Source organism: Amblyomma mixtum, chromosome 3 (assembly GCF_055824585.1).
Source record: "Amblyomma mixtum isolate Tamu chromosome 3, ASM5582458v1, whole genome shotgun sequence".
NCBI classification, from domain to species: domain Eukaryota; kingdom Metazoa; phylum Arthropoda; class Arachnida; order Ixodida; family Ixodidae; genus Amblyomma; species Amblyomma mixtum.
The window spans coordinates 175,105,273-175,124,126 of NC_143014.1; the positions used below are offsets into that span (position 1 = coordinate 175,105,273).

The 18,854-nt window shown below is 46.5% G+C and overlaps 1 protein-coding gene across 1 annotated transcript in view; it reads right to left on the reverse strand.

Moving 5' to 3' along the window:
- Abl (tyrosine-protein kinase Abl) overlaps positions 1 to 6,263 on the reverse strand; it is a 68,829-nt gene extending 62,566 nt beyond the window's left edge. The window contains exon 1 of the mRNA XM_089581991.1: positions 5,852 to 6,263. The gene's annotated coding sequence lies outside the window, so the exon portion shown is untranslated. The remainder of the gene's footprint in view (positions 1 to 5,851) is intronic.
- Between the last annotated feature and the right edge of the window lie 12,591 nt (positions 6,264 to 18,854).

An 18,854-nucleotide genomic window follows, 5' to 3' on the forward strand; every position in this document is an offset into this window, starting at 1 on the left:
ACTAAGTACCCGCTTCTTCGGGTCGCAAAACGCTTGCTGTCCCGAGCCGCGGATATATGTTGACAGTTGTCTCGACAAGCGAGCGGTCACGAGCGGCAGCTGCTTGGAAGGAAACGTCGCGCTTGAGAAAAAGTATTTATGAAGCTCCGTGAGGATATTGCCTACACTCCACGATTTCACCCTCCACGCCGGTTATTCCCTTATGGCTCGTGCTGCGTCGCCCACCGACCGTTCGCGACGAATTTTTTTAACACCGGCGCTTGGCACGCCTGTGCTATCGCGATGTGTCTATGAACCACGGTGTCTGTGTTGAAAGCAACGCGCAACATCATTCCGCGCTTTCCTCCAAGCACTTGGCGGGGCTGTAGACTTAATATAAAGTGATTTTATGTTTAAGCACCGGGTTATGTTAAAGTCACCTTTATGTTAAAGTCACCGGGTGCGTCGTACGCAAGCAGCAACACGCAAGTGCGGTTACTCGCACCCAAAACCTGCACACTCACGGATACTTCAAACTATTGCCCCCTTAAGCAGCTCTCTCATGCGCCCTCTTTACCCAAACCGTTCTGCCTTTGGCCCGTCAGCTGCAGCTTGATCTGAAAGCTTGAGAAACGTTTTATATATATATAGCGCCTGCCTGCCGCAGTCGGAGCTAGCTGGTGCCGTCGGTTGTCATCATTTCGTCAGTCTCTTGCGTAGTATCATGGGCGGGATTTCCGGCGCACTCTGAGCGTTCAGTTGCCGAATCGGATCCGAAAAGGCTAGAAATTCAATCGCGAATATCTCAATATCTCTTGCACTTAGGGGCATGTTGCAAATGGTATTAGCTTTGAATCTTTACAGTCTTCAATATTGCGATTGCGATATGCAGCGTAAAGTGAAGAGTTAAAAGGATAATTAGTGAAATTTGGCTAACTAATTAAATAAGTTTGACCGCTATGTCCTTATCTTGTGTCCGCCCAGTCGAATATACATTCTGTGAAGGCGGCATTCACGATAATATCAGCGCCGTTTATATATATATATATATATATATATATATATATATATATATAATAAGTTGGGGAAGTCACATTGAAAAACTTAACAGATTTATTCAACGTTTCGACCAGGGACTGGTCTTTTTCAGACCAGTCCCTGGTCGAAACGTTGAATAAATCTGTTAAGTTTTTCAATGTGACTTCCCCAACTTATTATATATTTAGTCAGTTGCCTTGAAGATTTTGTTATTCCTTATATATATATATATATATATATATATATATATATATATATATCGCAATAGCACTAAGTACAAGGCCTATATTTACAGGTGACACAACCGGAGGTACCAGAAGAGCGCACCCACTCTCCTGCTGCTTCCCTTCCCTGTGGTCTCGAGTGGCAGATCTGCGGGAAGTGTCGTTGCATCAGTGCCGCATTAAATCGTCGTTGCGTCATTGTGGAGGCAATCGGCATGAATAGGACGCGCTACTCGTGACGCAACCCAAGTGTGAGAGATTCCGAAACCGCCCTTGACTCTTCAAAGGAGTCGTGATCGTTCACTGCAGCGACAAGCGCGTTCAGGCTGGTAACGGTCCTGGATGTGAGCATGGTAATAAAAAACGTTGGACGCTGTGGACGCGGACGCAACTTTAGCGCCCTGCGGATGCTGCCAACAAATATGCTCAGTGAGCCACAGATAAGTAGACACAAGCAATATGTACTCAGTCACCACAGTAATGTGCTCAGTATACGCTTAGATTTTCTTGGTCTCATTATAGAAACCAAGGCCTGTCCAAGTAGCCCGTGTTCGCAGCAGGACATTCCGAGCCGTGCAACATCGGTTTGCATAACGCATTCAAAGTAAAATGGCGGGGCCAGCGCTGACTCAGTCCGACACTGTCAGTGTAGGTATCAGTAGGGTAGAGATTAAAGAATCGGGAAGTGTCGCACTAGTGAGGCGACAGGAAACTCCTTCCGAAGCCTTGCAATTGTGCGAACGTACTGCGCCAGCGTCTACCGCGACTGATACCCCCGCTCAGATACTGTAACAATGTCAGTAGCAAACACAAACGCCGACACTTGACGTCAACTAGGGCGTAACACGGTGGTGAGGGAAATCGGGCTATAAGGGCGGTTACATAGGGGGTCTTTCTTAGCCTGCCTCTGGGTATGAGGTAACAGGTAGGATATGTCAATCAATCAATCAATCAATCAATCAATCAATCAATCAATCAATCAATCAATCAATCAATCAATCAATCAATCAATCAATCAATCAATCAATCAATCAATCAATCTTTATTTGTCGTGTGCGGTCTTAGTGATAATTTTATTGCCACTAACAAGTGTACTACAACACAAACAGGTCGGTCTAGGCATTTAGTTGGGAGAAGCCAACAGCCACAGAAACCAAGGGGCACAGGGGATTTTTAATTTATTTATTAAGGCGAAAGCCTTTAATGTCTCATCGTTGTAAGCAGCAGTTGTCGACAGAAATGTCACGCTTTTCAGTTGGTCGAAACGGTCGTGACGTCACAGTGCGGCAATTTCAAACGGGGCCAATTGTACTTTGGCTAGTAACCATGCAACCAATTGAAGGAATCGTACAGTGATGCTCCAAGTAAGTGGGACTGAGCTTAGTTAATTGCTTAATTACCAAATTAGCCGAATTAACTTTTCTAGTCAGGCCATATAAATAAATAAAACCGAGTAAGAAATTCGTCGAGGTCGGGAATCGAACTCCGGTCTTCGGAGTGCGAGACGAGCATTCTATCCACTCCGCCATGCCAGCTCGATGGTTTGGAATGAACAAAGGCGCGTCTAGTGAATACGGTGTTTTCGCTCACTGCCATCCTCCTCCCTTCCCTTCCGGCGAGGTTTAGCTGTCCACCGAGATATGAGAGAGAAATACATTTCCTTTCCTCAAAAACCAATTTACCGACGAGCGAGGCGTAGAACCGAATGTGCGATGGCGTTCTATGGACTCCCTGGCAGCGTTGCAAGACGCTCTCGCGTTCCACTCTTAGAGACGAAGCTTAACATCTTAGCCACACATCAGTGACCGCACTTTAGGTCAAAAAAGTGCACCCCCACCCCCTGAATTTTGACGGGTGTCCACCGAGATAAGTGAGACAGTTACTGCGTAATTTTCTTTCCTCAAATACAATTTTCATTTTCTTCATTACGGGCCATCTTTGTCTTTCTTCTTTCACTCCCACTTCCTCCCTTCCTCTACGGTGCGGTTCAGGTGTCCACCGAGATGACAGAGAATTACTGCGCCATTTACTTTCCTCAAGAACCGTTGCAAGGCATCGCGCCGAACGGGTGGTGGCGTTCCGTGGACTCCCTGGCAGCGCGTCAACACGCTGTCGCGTTCCCCTTCTAGAGGCGAAGCGTAAGCGTCATTAATTAGCAGTTAATTAGTATTCAGGCATTAATTAGTAATTAACCATTAATTAGTGATTTGTCATTACTTAGTAATTAGTGCTCAATTACATGCGACGCCACCAGTGCCACAGAAGCAGTGAAAGTGGTGCGTAAAACGCTTTCGCCTCTACGCACTTTAGACAGTCGAAGTGCCCCCTGAATTTTTTTGTGCTGTTTATCAATTCCTAATATTACTTAATATGTTATCGCTTAAAGCTAATTGATTAGAAAAGCAGAAGAAAAGAAAACAACCACATGCCGCCAGTGGAATCCGAACCCACGACCTCCGAGTTACGCGTCCGGTGCTCTACCGCTGAGCTACGGCGACGGCTGTCAGATCTGCTGCTTTCGGGGGTATTTATGTTTACAAGTAACCTAACCTTGGGAGTGTACACCAGCGCCACCCACGTTCTTAAGCGGCGGACGTAGCACGTCCTGAGTTACCGCTGATGTGACGTAGAACGTCATATGACCATGCCTTATGATCCATAATACCCATGGTGATTTAATACTGTCATCCATGAGTATATGGACAAAGGAAGAAATTACAAGAAATGGAGAAGAACACGATGTAAATTGGTAGGCCTACTCAAAACAAAACGAAAGAAAACTGAAAAGTACTAAATATAACGACGCCACAAAATTTCACTAAACGTTAACTTTAATTTCGCCCTTTATTCTTGAATAATTATTTCACAAATGCCCTTAGATGTCGCGGAAGAGATCTCATCCGGTAACTTGTTGAAAATATTTGGAACATAAGCCTTGCGTCTGGCCACACCATACTTTGCGGCTGAACGAGGAACAACATAACGAAGGTGTTTGTTGAGCTCCCTCGTATTTATGTTGGCGGAATTCCAAAAATGTTTAAGGAGAACAGTTTAAATCACCAAGGATTTAAAATGCCGTAGTTCAAGTTCGCGGAAGGTATTTGCAGCTGTTAATATGGGGAACAGTGGGCAGCATTTTAAGGCAGCTCCTCCAGCTCCTGGGGTGACTCATCGATGAACGCAGCTGACGTCATCAAACGGATGACGGGTGTACACCGAGATATGCGAGACAGTTACTGCGTAATTTCCTATCCTCAAATGCCATTTTCATTTTCTTCATTACGGTCCCTCTTTATTCTTTTACTCCCACTTCCTCCCTTCCTCTACAAACGAATGACGGGGTGTCCACCGAGATATGCGAAACAGTTACTGCGTAATTTCCTTCCCTCGAATACAATTTTCATTTTCTTCATTACGGCCCCTCTTTCTTCTTTCACTCACACTTCCTCCCTTCCTGTACGGTGCGGCTCAGGTGTCCACCGAGATGACAGAGAATTACTGCGCCATTTCTTCAAGCTGCGTTCAAAGGTGTCTCCACCAGGCATGGCATCGCATCGAACGGGTGGTAGCGTTCCGTGGACTCCCTGGCAGCGCTACAACACGCTGTCGCGTTCCACTCCTAAAGGCGAAGCTTAAACACAATTAATTATCAATTAATTAGCATTAGTAATCGATCAGTGATTAGTCATTAATTAATCATTTCCCATTACTTAGTAACTAGTCACTCATTACGTATGACGTAATCCAGTGGTGACATCACCAGTGCCACAGAGGCAGTCAAAGTGGTGCGGAAAACGCTTTCGCCTCTACGCACTTTAGGCAGTCAAAGTGCCCCCTGAATTTTTTTACCAATATTTTTTTATAATGCTGTCGACACGGCATCTTCAATGATATGAATAGAGGCCAGAGACAGTAATGCCATATGTCAACACACTGTAAACCAAAGTATGCACAACTATATTGGGGACAGGGGCACAAAACTTTTGATGTTGAGCAACAACAATGCTACTGATCTCAGTTTTGAGCTAACACACAAGCGGTGTTGCTATGATAATTTGCTATCGAAAGATACGCCAAGATATTTAACGCAACATACTCGATAGGCGAACATTTAAAAGTAACACAGTCCATATTGGGTAAGTAAAGAGGCATGTTAATTACAGTTGTTTTCTGGGGAGATCGTTGGCAACAATTTCATTGTCAGCGAACCAATGCATTGCATTGGTTCACCCTCGTCACCCTCAAAGAAAGCACACAATATGCAAAGAATAATTTCTGCTGAGGACGTGTAATGATATTCGATCATATCCAGGAGGCTTGTTCGGATGAATGCTGAGAAGAAAACCGTACAGTTCACACCTAAACACTCTAGGGAGAAACACTGACGCAGACATGGATATCATTAAGGGATACTAAGGACAACAAATTTTTTTCTAGTTAGCGAAATCCGATATTTGGGCATTTCGTGGCTTAGTAGCCGCTTGTGCGGACGCATAAATGCATTTATTGCTTAGAGATTTGGACCGAAGTTGAAAAATGTTTTCCCGCCGCTCCGATTCAAACTCGGGACTCTCTTATGAAGAAACAACTGAAAAGTGCCGTAAACTTACGCAAACGTGGACTTCATGATTAGTACTGGCAGCGAGCGGTGCAGTGATACGGCCGTAGGTTGAAGGCCTCCATCAGCCGTCGCTACTGACGCTTCGTTGATGTTTGCACCAGCGTTACGATGGATTCTGCTCCCGATTCCGACAACAAAGTTCTCGTAAACAACTACGGCCTGCACTTCAGCGACCTCAGTCCCACACAGTGTGCGTTGCTTTTGAGGGCTGAAGCGGCGGGTTTGGCAGGATAGTCCGAGCGCCGAGGAGTCGGCAGCGTCGGCAGCCAACCAAGCTACTGGTGCGGCAACTGTCACGACTGACGAGTAGAGGCTGGTACGTACATAGATATTACAATTCTGTAATAATAGTCCTCGTAGCGCTGGTTATGCAGCCCAGCGTCTCAGTACTTCGACGAAGCGAACACGTCGAGTGGTGTGTTTGCTAACGTGGAGGCTCGTGCAACAATGGTTAGCCACAGGTGTTTTCCTCGTCGCAGATGCGTGCCGCGGCATGAACTTCGTTCGAGGAGCTTTTAGAAGGGCACTTGGAGTTCCTCTGCTGCTAAGCACATGTAAATCGAGGCGCATCGAAAACGAAACCACGTGGGCACGCAAAGCGCATAGCCGCGAAACACCAAAACATGCGGAAACTCAGCTGGCCACCTGTTGCACGGCCAAGTACAAATTTTCTTTGGCTTCGAACATTTAGGTTGTCTTTTATCCGCCTTTCTCGAGTGATAAAAGTGCACTAGCGGCTTCAAAACAAAACTCACACACTTCAATATCGACAAAACGCGTAACCTTCATGCCGCACGTTCGTCAGCCTCAGAGACCCGTGGTTTGTTTCGGCTATTGCGTCATCGCGCTTGTAGTTGCGAGATGGGCCAATGGCGGTGATAGATGCATCTCGGTTCTTGCTCTTCTACCTTACAATAACTTTGTTCTCAGTAAGAGTGGTCTTTTGGAAGTTAAGAGCTGGTATTCTATCGATACAAGCCAAATTCAATTTCTCCTCAGTGTCCCTTTTACCAGCGACTGTTTGTGGACGGTGAAACGGCATTTTTGGACGCTCGTACAAAGTATCTGTTGAAAGCATCAGCCACTACTGATGCTTTCAACGGGTAGTGTGACGCGGCGCAAAATATCGTGAGGATTTTCTTAGCGCACGACACGGGACACTGACATTGCTAAAACCACTGCTCCAGATGTAGCGTGAGATGACTGTCTGCACATAAAAAAGAAGAAAAGAATGCATTCCAAGAAATTCAGAAAATGGTACAACTTTTCGGAGTGTGCAGTTGTACTGTGCACTCTTTAAAATATTTTCTAGCACAGCATCACAGAAGAATTTCTAAAAAGTGTTATGGCGTAACGTACAATGCTCTAATCAAGAGCCCCGCCGTGGTGGCTCAGTGGTTACGGCGCTCGGCTGCTGACCCGTAAGACGCGGGTTCGATCCCGGCCGCGGCGGCTGAATTTCGATGAAGGCGAAATTCTAGAGGCCCGTGTGCTGTGCGATGTCAGTGCACGTTAAAGAACCCCAGGTGGTCGAAATTTCCGGAGCCCTTCACTACGGCGTCTCTCATAGCCTCAGTCGCTTTGGTACGTTAAAGGGGCCCAGAAACACTACCTTAGTTGACTATTTTGCCTGTTGATCGCATACAATAAGTTGCAATGGTGCTATTAGCGTCGGTATTACCGCGTATATTCCGTTTTTTAATATTTTGATGTCCTCCCAAAACAAATTCATGGCTCTGATGGTGTCCCCACACAGTGGCGGATTTCAGCATCGGATGTGACATCGCCTGGCGCGAGCTTGATGATTGTACAAACAGTAAATATGGTGCAAATGGTGTGAATAAATAGAGAAACATTTTGTCACCTGTCTGCGCTTTATATTAGATCAATAAAAACAACCTGTTTCTCTTAGATAAAAGCCCTGCAAAGCAAGTCAAATAAATATACACCACCAGGGGCTCTGGCATGGAAACGACGCTGCCAGTCTCAGCAAGAACGAGTTAAAGACAGCAGAGAACCGTGGAGTGCAAACTTCCGCGACGTGTTCTGGCAGGCTGTTTTGATTGGTTGCGCCAGGTGCCGTCATCGGGAGAGCTAAATAGGAGTGGGAAGCCCCGCCAAAATCGAGTTGAGGGCAGCGTTTTGTTTGCTTGTATTTTGGAATTTCTTTGTTGAATAACTCCAGTTCCTGTGCATCGATTCCTGTAATTCTTTTTGAGTCAGCATCTGTGTGACATAAAGAATCCACCTGAAGTATAGCCGGTATCCCACCAAGCAGTGTTTCGCAGCCCCTTTAAACCCCAATAAACCAAACCAATCTAATCAAGAGCGAAAGCAACCATCTTACAAACATTCAAGGGAGCGAAAGATTCGATATTGAAGAATAGCCATGGTACGCTACAATACTTACTTTGCTTTGGAGTTCTTTGGCCTTAGCAGCCCTTGCACAAGTAAACTTCCTGACTAACTAACCAAAAGCTTACTACGGAAGTGCATGATATGGAGGCTGCATGTCAGATCACTTTCAGAATACACTCCCAACTACGTACCCATCTTGCGGAAGCTCAAGAGTAAATTTGAGAGAACGTGAACAACTGGAAAACACAGCCAAAAGCTCATCTGTCACCTCAGCTAGGAAATCGCTAGATGAAAGTATTAAAATGATAAGAAAATCATCTACATATCTAAAAACACTGGAAACGAGGGCATGGGACAACTTACGTTTGAGCGCTCGATATAAATTGGCAAGAAAGATTTCGCAAAGCATTGGCGCAACGCTGGAGTCAATACAGATTCCTTTCCTTTGAACATAAAATTTACAATGAAATGAGACAATAGTTGTCCTCAAATAAAACCTAAGCAGCTCCAAAAAGGAATCCACCGACACACCGCAAGAGTTCCGGAAGTCGACCACGTCGCCCGCTTCGTTGAGCTCTCTTCAACTAAGTGGATAGATCTGTCAATTTTGAAAGGGTCTTCTGGCTTTAGGTTTTTCAGGTGGGTTTGCAGAAACCTGCTGACTTAGCCCTGCCAACTTCCTCTCTCTTTTACAATCCCCCTGGTTGATGTGGTCATGTCAGCGCCCTGTAAGCTTTCTAAACTCTGCAATTTGGTGGGGAAGCACATTTGAAAGCCTGTAATCTATGACATGAGGCATTCGCAAAAGTATGTCTCGTGCGCAACGGGGGTGGTGCATAATATTCCCCTCAGCTGTGGTCGATTTTATATCGGCCAAACTGGTAGATGTTTAAACATTCGCTTGCAAGAGCATGCGCGTTCCTTGAGTAGGCCCGGAGGAGGTTGCCTGCCCGTTCACTGTCGCAGTTGTAAAGACTAGTATCCTGAAACTGCACGCAGATTGTAGGACGAAGAAAGGGCAGTTGGAAAGGGAAATTGTCGAGGCTGTTGCCATCTTGACGTCGGAGCCAGATAAGTGTGTCAGCACGCCTTCTGTGTCCATTTTTCAGAAAGAATTAGCATTTATGTCTGTGTCTCTCTAGGCTGTTCTTGTTTGGTTTCGTGCAGGCTGGTTGTGACATCCTTGCTCGGTTCCTTCCCTTTCACGTACTGATTGTTTTCGTCATGGTTGCCATCGAATTTTTATGCGAAGCATATTGCTAGAGCTACCACTCACGCCGTCGCCGTGGGACCCCCACGTGGCACCGTGACGTCACACCACGTGACACCGTGACGTCACACCACGTGACATCGGATGAGAGAGCCGGCCTCCACCTCGCGCCGTCGCTGTGGGACCCCTAGCCGTCACGCCACGTGACACCGTGACGTCACACCACGTGACATCGGATGAGAGAGCCGGCCTCCACCTCGCGCCGTCGCCGTGGGACCCCTAGCCGTCACACCCGCGCATTCCCGCGCATTTCGAACGCGCGTTCACACTCGGTGTAGGTGAAACGCTCGCTCCACCGGGCAGGCAGACGCGGCTTCCGTGGCAATCCAGGCGCTCACCCAACGCGCGTCTCGGGGTTAGTCGGCGTTCCGCTGTAGCCATGCCGTTGTCTTCCCCCACGACGAAGGCTTCTAGTGGTTGTATTAAAATGACCAAGTATTCAACCAAGGAAAGCCATGTATTACCAAGCCTAGCCACTAATATGCTTCGCATTCCCTAGGCTTAGCCAAGCTGAGCCTCAGCAATTTTTTTTCTCGTGTTTCATCTTCATTTTATGATTGTTTGCCAGATTACATGCGCGACTGATCCATGTAAGCGCTGCTGTTCTTCAATAAGAGTTCAGCGGTCAGTACCGCCCTGTGTTGTCACCTGCCTTTGTGCCGTCCTGTTTTGCGGATTTGCTCTTCCCGATGTCCTACAAACTGGCTTACAACCACGTCCTTCTAAGTCACAAGGGGGTCGATCAAGAAGCAGAGAGGTAGAATCGGTCACAGGGGATAATTGGTCGACGCCATTGGCTGGATGGGCTCCTTTGAGGGGCATTTGCCACTTCGTTCTTGAGTTGTATCCGACTATAGTAATCTGCGAGCGATTCTTAAGGATTTGGCTAATGGCTGACAAAATAGAAATGGGTCTATAGTTGCTGACTTTATGTTCTTGTCAATAATAATAATAATAATAATAATAATAATAATAATAATAATAATAATAATAATAATAATAATAATAATAATAATAATAATAATGGCGTGCCAAAGCCAATAGAGTATGAAGCACGCCGTATATTAGAGGGATGCTCCGAGTTTCGGATCAATTTAGGCCACCTAGGGGTGTTTAACATGCGCCGAAAGCTCAGTACACCCGTGCTTTTGCATTTTGCCTCCATATAAATGCTGCTGTCGGGGCTTGATTCAAAACGGCGACCTCGTGCTCGCAGAATTTCACAACCACTTAACTGAACTGCCTCGATGGCATACACGAATAAACCATTTTTGTTCGCGAGTTTCGTTTTTTCGTTCTCATGCACGTACCATTACCCTTTGAGTGAAATAACCCATACAGATGCCAGCGAGATAGTAGCGGCGTCCTTGTCTGCGTTGGCCCGATTCGTGCGTCATCGTCGGTGCGTCGACGCTGCTTTTCCGCCGCCCGAGTTCCGGCCGAAGATATCGGCGTAACAATCTGTTTCGCCTGCAAAACATCCGCGGTAGTCACAACGAATTTGCTGATAGCATGTAATTCAAAGAACTGCGTTCGCTAGATCGAGCACGAACACAATACTTCGCGGAACCTATGCGCTAAGCTATGGATGGCGCATGCGTACGCGTAATATAAGTTGCCGTTCCATAATAGGCACTTGGCTGTTCGTTTGTTTCTCTGGTTTGCCAGATAAAAAGGAGAATTAGTGCTTCTAGATCCACTAATAGCCATCGAACAGCTATCGTTCAATGTACTGCGAACGCGCGGTAGACGCTCAGTCAACGGAACGTAATCAATCGAGAATACCTGACGCCGAGGCGGCCTTAACTGTATCTTTCTCGTCCCTGACAGGTGGGATTGAAAAATATGGATTTGGTTGGTAGTGTGACACATCTGTGCTTAGAGTTCGCTTTACCATGACGGTGCCAAGTATTCGCAGTGATGAATGAGGCACGAGTATGAAAAAAAAAAGGAAACAGCTAATGCACCGCGCTTTTTCATCTTCGTAAACGCCCCGCTGCGGTGGCTCAGTGGTTACGGCGCTCGGCTGCTGTCCCGAAAGACGCGGGTTTGATCCCGGCCGCGGTGGCTGAATTTCGATGAAGGCGAAATTCTAGAGGCCCGTGTACTGTGCGATGTCAGTGCACGTTAAAGAACCCCAGGTGGTCGAAATTTCCGGAGCCCTTCACTACGGTGTCTCTCTTAGCCCGAGTTGCTTTGGGACGCTAAACCCCGATAAACCAAACCAAACCGTCTTCGTAAACAACAGGGTCGTGACTTTTCAGCTTGAAGCTCCGGGCATGAGCGCCACGGATGCCTTTCCGCAACCCTGTAGCTATGGGGGCCCGCTGTCGCTCATATATGTCGCAAGAACAATCCTGATCAATCACCGTCAGTCCGTTCCTTACGAGTGTGCCTGGGCTTCACTATTCCGCTGCCGATAAGACACAATATAATTGTATCCGACGGGTGCAACTGCATAATTGTTTCACAGCGTTGGCAGTAGAGCGACATTTCACAAAGCGGCGACGACGTGTGAAGCCTCGGCGAGTGAAACCTCCTCATCCACCCTCCACAAGGCCTCCACCCATCAGAAGTACACCCAGCAGTGGAGCGAAAAAGCGACGGCGAAATAATTTCAAAGACGCAATAGGGAGGCGATCAGTGAGAGAACGAAATGCACACTTGCAGCCAATACTGCAACCCAAGTTTCTCGCGTCACGTCGTAAGACCACTCGCCAGTTTTTTAGTCGCGTAGTTATAAAATACCGAGTGCTCGTTTCGCTAGTGGAAGACACTGCGATGGGCAACCAGTGTTTACAGTTCCGGACAGGCCACAGTAACGAGGAAAGGAAATAAAGGGATGAACCAAGTTTCTTTGGAACCGGCAGGGATTACGGTAGAACATGTGATTGGATAAGCACAGCGCATGCGCCCCGCGGGGATCCCATCCTGTTATAGGCGTGTGCGAATACCTTTCTTTCCAAGCCGAATCGAATACGAATCGAATAGTGATAGGACCGAATCGAAAACGAATAGAATATTAGTACTAATATTCGATACTTGCGCGAATATTCGTACAAAACAATCGTGCGACACATCGAAGAGACAGTTGCGCACTGCTGTACGGGGCTATAAGTATGAAAGTCACTGAAGTGAGAGCTATAGCCGCTATAAGGCGCAATGCTAATCTCCACTAAAGTGTGGCAACACGGGGTCACTATATTAACCCTAAGACCATCAAGTTATTGGCACAGGAAAATTACCATTTTATTGGTTTGGTCAAAACTCTTTCCCCAAGCGTTTCACCCGACAAAAGCCGGGCACCAGGTAGGGGGAAGCCTTGTACGAATTAGAAAACCGGTGGATTCCCGGCGGCACTAGAACCACACTGCAGGAAATGAGGCTGGTGGCGCCAACGTATGGCCTCCGAGATCGAGCATCAAGGCAGGGCTTTCCTGGATTTGACTGAGTCCTGCCGCGTCGTCCAGTCTTAGAGGCCATGTACAAGCATATGCTTGTGAACGCCACCACACAAACGGACCGTGTCGTGGCGCTCAACCGTTCATCTCCGTCCCACTTTTCGCGGAAAGAGGGTGCGCGGCGTCGGTGCGAGCCGCTTTTGGAAACATTCGGCGAAGAAAAATACGGTGTGCCTTATTCGAACTTCCTGTCATTATTCGAAAATGAATCGAAAAGATGAGAACATATTCGATTCGTTTGGAATAATTTTGAAACTGCACTATCTGATTGGTCCGAATAGAATATTCGATTCGCTATTCGAATTTTTCGAATTTTCGCACACCCCTACATTCTGCCTCCGTGCGGTTGGAGTAGCGAAACGTCCGAGCGGCGTTCTTACCATCAGCCATATGCGGTGCCAAAGGCGCCTGTTTTCTTCCGACAAGCGCAGCACCTGCAATGAAGCTGCGCGCGACAAGGCAACAGGGTAAGGCTGCGAGTTCGATTCCACTGCTTGCAGCGGACAGATCGCAGGTAAAATCGAGAGAAAAAAAGTGAGTTCATTGAGAGAAAGGTGTTTTTTACAGCGGCGTCGCTCGAAAGACACGCGAAAGTTTGCCAGCGGATAAGAGAAAACGGTTGAGGGCGAGGGAAGAAGCACGGAAAGGAACTCGCAGCGCCAGCCCACTCGATTCTCCTAACGGGTGAGGGAAAGCACGATTGAAGCTTGCAGGGCAGGGCGAGGTTGTGTAGCCTTGACTCTACAGCAGATGCGGCGACCGCAAATGCCACGCGAAGCCGCAAAATGCTGTACAGTGCGCTGCTCATGAAGCTAAGTTCTCGCTCGATTTAGCGCATTACGCGACACAGCGTAAATGTTGCGTAATTTTTTCATTCCTTGAGCATTACCGAATACTTAATTCTAAAAGAAGCAGTAGGCAATTATTCAGTAAAAAACGAAGTTTTCAGTAAATATTTAGCACCTCAAAAAGGAAAAAAAAAACTATAAAAATTTCGCGTTCCTGAAGATACTGTGAGGTTTTTTTTTGTGCTTATAACAAAAAACGGGAAGATATACTTTAGACCGAAAAAGTCGTTTTTCTGTAAAGCCAAATAGCCCTACTTGCAAATGATCCTTGCTACTTGTGTCCTATAACTCTAACTTTTTATTTTAGTTGTTTTTTTAATGAACATTTATTTGATTTAACGACATATAAGGCTTCTCTCAGTAGTCCTTACATTTTGATTTCCGACTGCATTTTTTTGTTTTCTCTGGAAGGTCACCGTTCATTTCCGGGAAACGGAGTCAGCAACATGTTCCCGACTGGAGGAGTGACAAGTTTTCAGCCTGAGTTTGCGCATACAAAAAGAAAAGTCCGAATTATACATTTTTGGAATAAGATAACGCTCCTCTAGATATTTTCGACTGATCTCTTAGGAAATGCGATGATATGAAGAATAAATACAACAAAAAAATTTAGGTGTGCTTGCTTTATACTGCTTACTGATGTCCATGACTTGCCCAGTGACGTTCAATGCCGTAACCGAAAATTTCCTTAATTTCACCCCCAAATCCCTGTTTTGGTCCTTTTTACCTGCAGCAGTATGGAAAAGGCAGGGAACTCCCTAAATTGTCCACCTTTTTTTTTTTTTGCGCTCGACGGGGAATTTTGTTTAACAGCGCCGTAAGAAGGGCATGCACACGGAGGGACACAACGTCCACAGATGGCTTGTGGTGGGAGAAAACACTGTTTCCGCTTGAAAGAAAGTACGGCGAGTACGACGGCCGCCCGGGCTTCAAAGCGGCAGGGCCAGGGTGCAAGCATGGGAAGCGTGCAGCAAGACGGTGGCGCCGCGTGGTGATACCAAATGGAAGCCTGTGGCCTGCTGTCTGGTGGCAACATAGAGCAGCGCGCTTGCAATCGTAAGGGTTTCACAATGTCTTGCACGAATGGCTGCATCAGTGTATGCTCGAATGCTTGCGCAAAGTGCCCTCCACGGATGAAATTCTACAGTTGCTCAAAACGGCCCTGCTTCCAAGGCCAGCGGAAGCGTTGTGATTTTCAACGTACGTCGCATAAGAGAGCGTTTATGATGGGCCTAACCAAGTCTGCCTGTCCGCGCAGCAGAAATGTAATCGGGCTTGCATTACCTTATGAAGCGCTGACGGAACAAACTGGAAACCAGCAAAGTGGCCTCGGAAAAATGACAAATATTTGTCGCGAACACCGCCTTTCACGCGGTGCGCACTAAAAAGCTTGAAAAACTTGTTCGGGGAATGCAAAATAAGCCGAAATGCAGAAGACTAAGCGAACTTCGCAAGTTCGAAAACAATTGCCCACCAGATAAGAAACACAAACGCATCACGAAGTACGGGTCAAAACCTATACGTAAGCTAGAAAGCTGTAGTTTTAGTGCGAAAGCACTTCTAGCCGCACTCCACGGGTTTCAACGGTGTGTGTCTGTGTATGTAGTGAGGCCTCTGAGAAGAAAGTGTGTCTCATTGGGTCAATAGACACCTCAATCGCGCTGTGAGTAGGCGGTGGCGTCCAATAAATTGAAGTAGTCATGCGCATTTCTTTTTTTCAAAACCAGCGGAAGGTTTAGACTCCGTTGATTTTAAGGAAAGGCGGGTAACTGGCTCCGTGGGTCAGTGGACACCTCAATCGCGCGTTTACTATACGTGACGGTGGTGTCGACCACCTGAAAAAAACCGTACTTTCGCACACTCTTTCTTGCTTAGCAGCGCTAAGCCCCCAGCCATTTTTTTTTTTCATATTTTGCTTTCGTCAGACTCCCTGAAGTCACTGGCAGCGTCCACGGCACGAAAGGTCGCTCGTTTTAGGACGATTGAAGCCATGCTGCACGCCATCACTCATAGAGCGTCAAGCTGAATCGCCACGCAGAGGTGGCCTAGTGGTTTGGGCATCCTCCTCGCATGGGGGAAGTGCGGGGTTTGATCCCTGCAGTGCCCCCGGGTAACCCCCGCTGATACAATGGGTACAAGCTTACCCCTGCCTGGTGCTCGGCTTCGTGAAATGCTTGGGAAATGGGTCTTTTACCCCACCTTGTGAAATGAAAACTACCTTGTGACATAGCGCTCTTGGGCCATAGCTGCAAAAGCTGCCATAAAAATTCACCATCATCATCGAATAGGCGCGACAGCCGTACGTCGGGCCCGCCCGCCGCCGCCGATGATGACACTTTAGCAACGGCCCGCTGCTACGCCTTTAGCCAGCGCATGCTCCTTATGCTTTCATCAGCTAGCTCCAATAAGCGAGCAAGCCGCCGGCGTGGAATGGGTAGGAAGATGGTGCAAACAACGGGGAATCTCGCATCGAAGCCCATCGGCCCGTCTGTGTGTGCGTTTAAACGTCGGAAGGCACTCAGCGCTTCGCTATGCTAACTTTCGCGCCTGGAGAGCGCATCGCCTGATGGTGGACCAATGAGGCGCAATCTTCCGACCGTCCGATTCCCGGGGTTCGCATGTTCGCTGGACCCCGGCGAGGGACGGCGCTGAAGAATGAACAGGGTTAGAGCTCAGTCAGGCTACGGCATGCGCCTGGACTTTTCGTCATTGCAGTCGCGGACGCTATCTGAACCTGAGCCGAGCCGAAGACGCAGGCAGTCACAGCGTCCACCACCCGATGAACTTGCTCAAATCAAATCAAATCAAATCAAATCAAATCAAATCAAATCAAAAATTTATTTTCAACATTGGTACAATGTTGATGGCTTCCGTGACAAAAAGCTGTGAGGACAGCTTGACTAGGTCAGGGAACCATTTTGGCAGCAGCGACTTCGTATACACTTCAATAATTCAAATACAAATGAAATGTGCAACAGAATACATACATTGTCCTACTTACTGAGTACAATAGTTAAGATGCAAGTGAATATTGTAATGGAATACACGGACTTCATTCATCAACTTAACTACGCCACAAAAGAACAATGTGCCCTACAATAAAACTACGCAACAAACGAATAAAAATTAGTACCATAAAACGTTTTACACGTGAGATCCCGATGAGAAGGCAAACACACACACTCACTCTGTATGCCCAATTTCACAATTACCACTCAAAATCATAAAACAGTCTTAGAAAATTGCCCAGAAACAAACATGCTGCTGTTTTTATCCGCTTTTGACCACACATTTCCCGCAGTACGGTAAGAAATTCCTTTGTTTTCTTCCCTTCGCACATTACAGTGCTTGTTCCATATTTAGTTTTCGTTTTTATATTCTCAATAAAAAGTATATTAGCATTGTTGAAACAGTAGTCAGGCACAATTCGATGGCTTCATATTTGGCGAATTAGCTAACATTTCTTAATATCTTACGGAAATGAATGTCGCAGAATGAACTGGTCAATATTTTCTATCAGAATAATATATTTGCATGACCAACTTTTTTTCGGATTGTTTTTGATTCGGAGGACTTAAGTCACCGCGATATATGCCTGGTTTAAAATATGTATACGCTGATTTTTTTTTTCAGCACAGCTGATAACAATCACGCCTTCGATTGTCAGCATTGTGCGCTGAATGCTTATCTCTGTTCGCAGTGTAATATCCCTGGCATGCTATATGGTATTCTTTCTTATTAACAAATTTATTATTTCCCTGTTCGTGAGATTATTTTTTCGCGAAAGCTTCCTGACATTTTTCCTGAACCGCACAAATAAACAATGATAAACTTTGTTGAAACATTTTTTTAGTCTGATAACAAAAATTGTAGGCAACAAATGCGCGCTACATTGCAAGAATATTCCGGCGCGAGATGAATAAAAGTTATAACGCAGGAAAGGTGCTCCACCTTAGAAAACAAGGGCGCCCGAAATGGGCTATCCTGGGAAGCAGAATCGTTAAGGGAAATCATTCAGTAAATAGTAACGGACACACATGAAAAATCAATAATCGGGTTCACTTTTGTTTTATTGTCGTAGGTCATGCTGGAAATGAAGCGGTAGCAACCTATCCAGAGCTTGTACCTTGCTTTGAAAACGTCGAAGCAATGTCACAGTGCAAAACCGTGAGCCGCTTCCTTTACTGCATCTGAGAGACTTAGTTTACCCCAGAAGACCCGGAACCGACCACCGAAGAGGGCATTCAGGGCATTCAGGGCATTCAAGGACAGTCCCAGTGCTCATCGGTCACAAGGTTCTCCTTCACTGAGGTTACCACAGAAGGCTACTGGCGCAAAACTTGCTAAAGGGCATATAATGAAGGGAAGCTCTTGTTGGCAGACAAGCCCAGCTTTCGTGGACATGTGTTACTTGCGCCATCTGCCGGCAATGGCGGCGACAGGGTGCGTAACTGAATGGGAAGGGGTACAAAAAAAAATCGTAAAACGTGAACAAAAGCACCTACAAAAAATGATTCAGGGATTTGTATAATATACACTTAGCTAAGGAATGTGCCGAAGTTTCATTCCTGTGTTTATTAATACACGAGCTTCCCAGCTCGTTTGAATTACATACGATGCCTCCCATGGGGGCCAAATTTTGCCTATTTTTCAGACTTTAAAACTGCATAGCGCCGTAACACAGATAGATATCCAAAATGATTCCCGGTTTTAGGTACCCTAACATATACTGTTTGGGTTCGATCCTGGCCGCGGCGGCCGAATTTCGTTGGAGGCGAAATTCTTGAGGCCCGTGTGCTGTGCGATGTCAGTGCACGTTAAACAACCCCAGAAGGAGGTCGAAATTTCCGGAGCCCTTCACTACGGCGTCCCTCGTAGCCTGAGTCGTTCTGAGACGTTAAACCCCAATAAACCAATAAACCAAACCATATGCTGTTTGAAATGGTGTATAACGATCTGTCATAGCTTTGATCAAGACGCTTCCCGAGGCCTTTTTATCTGAAACCTGGCATTGTCTAACATATGAAAGATGGTGGCGCCTGGTTTCTAGTTACG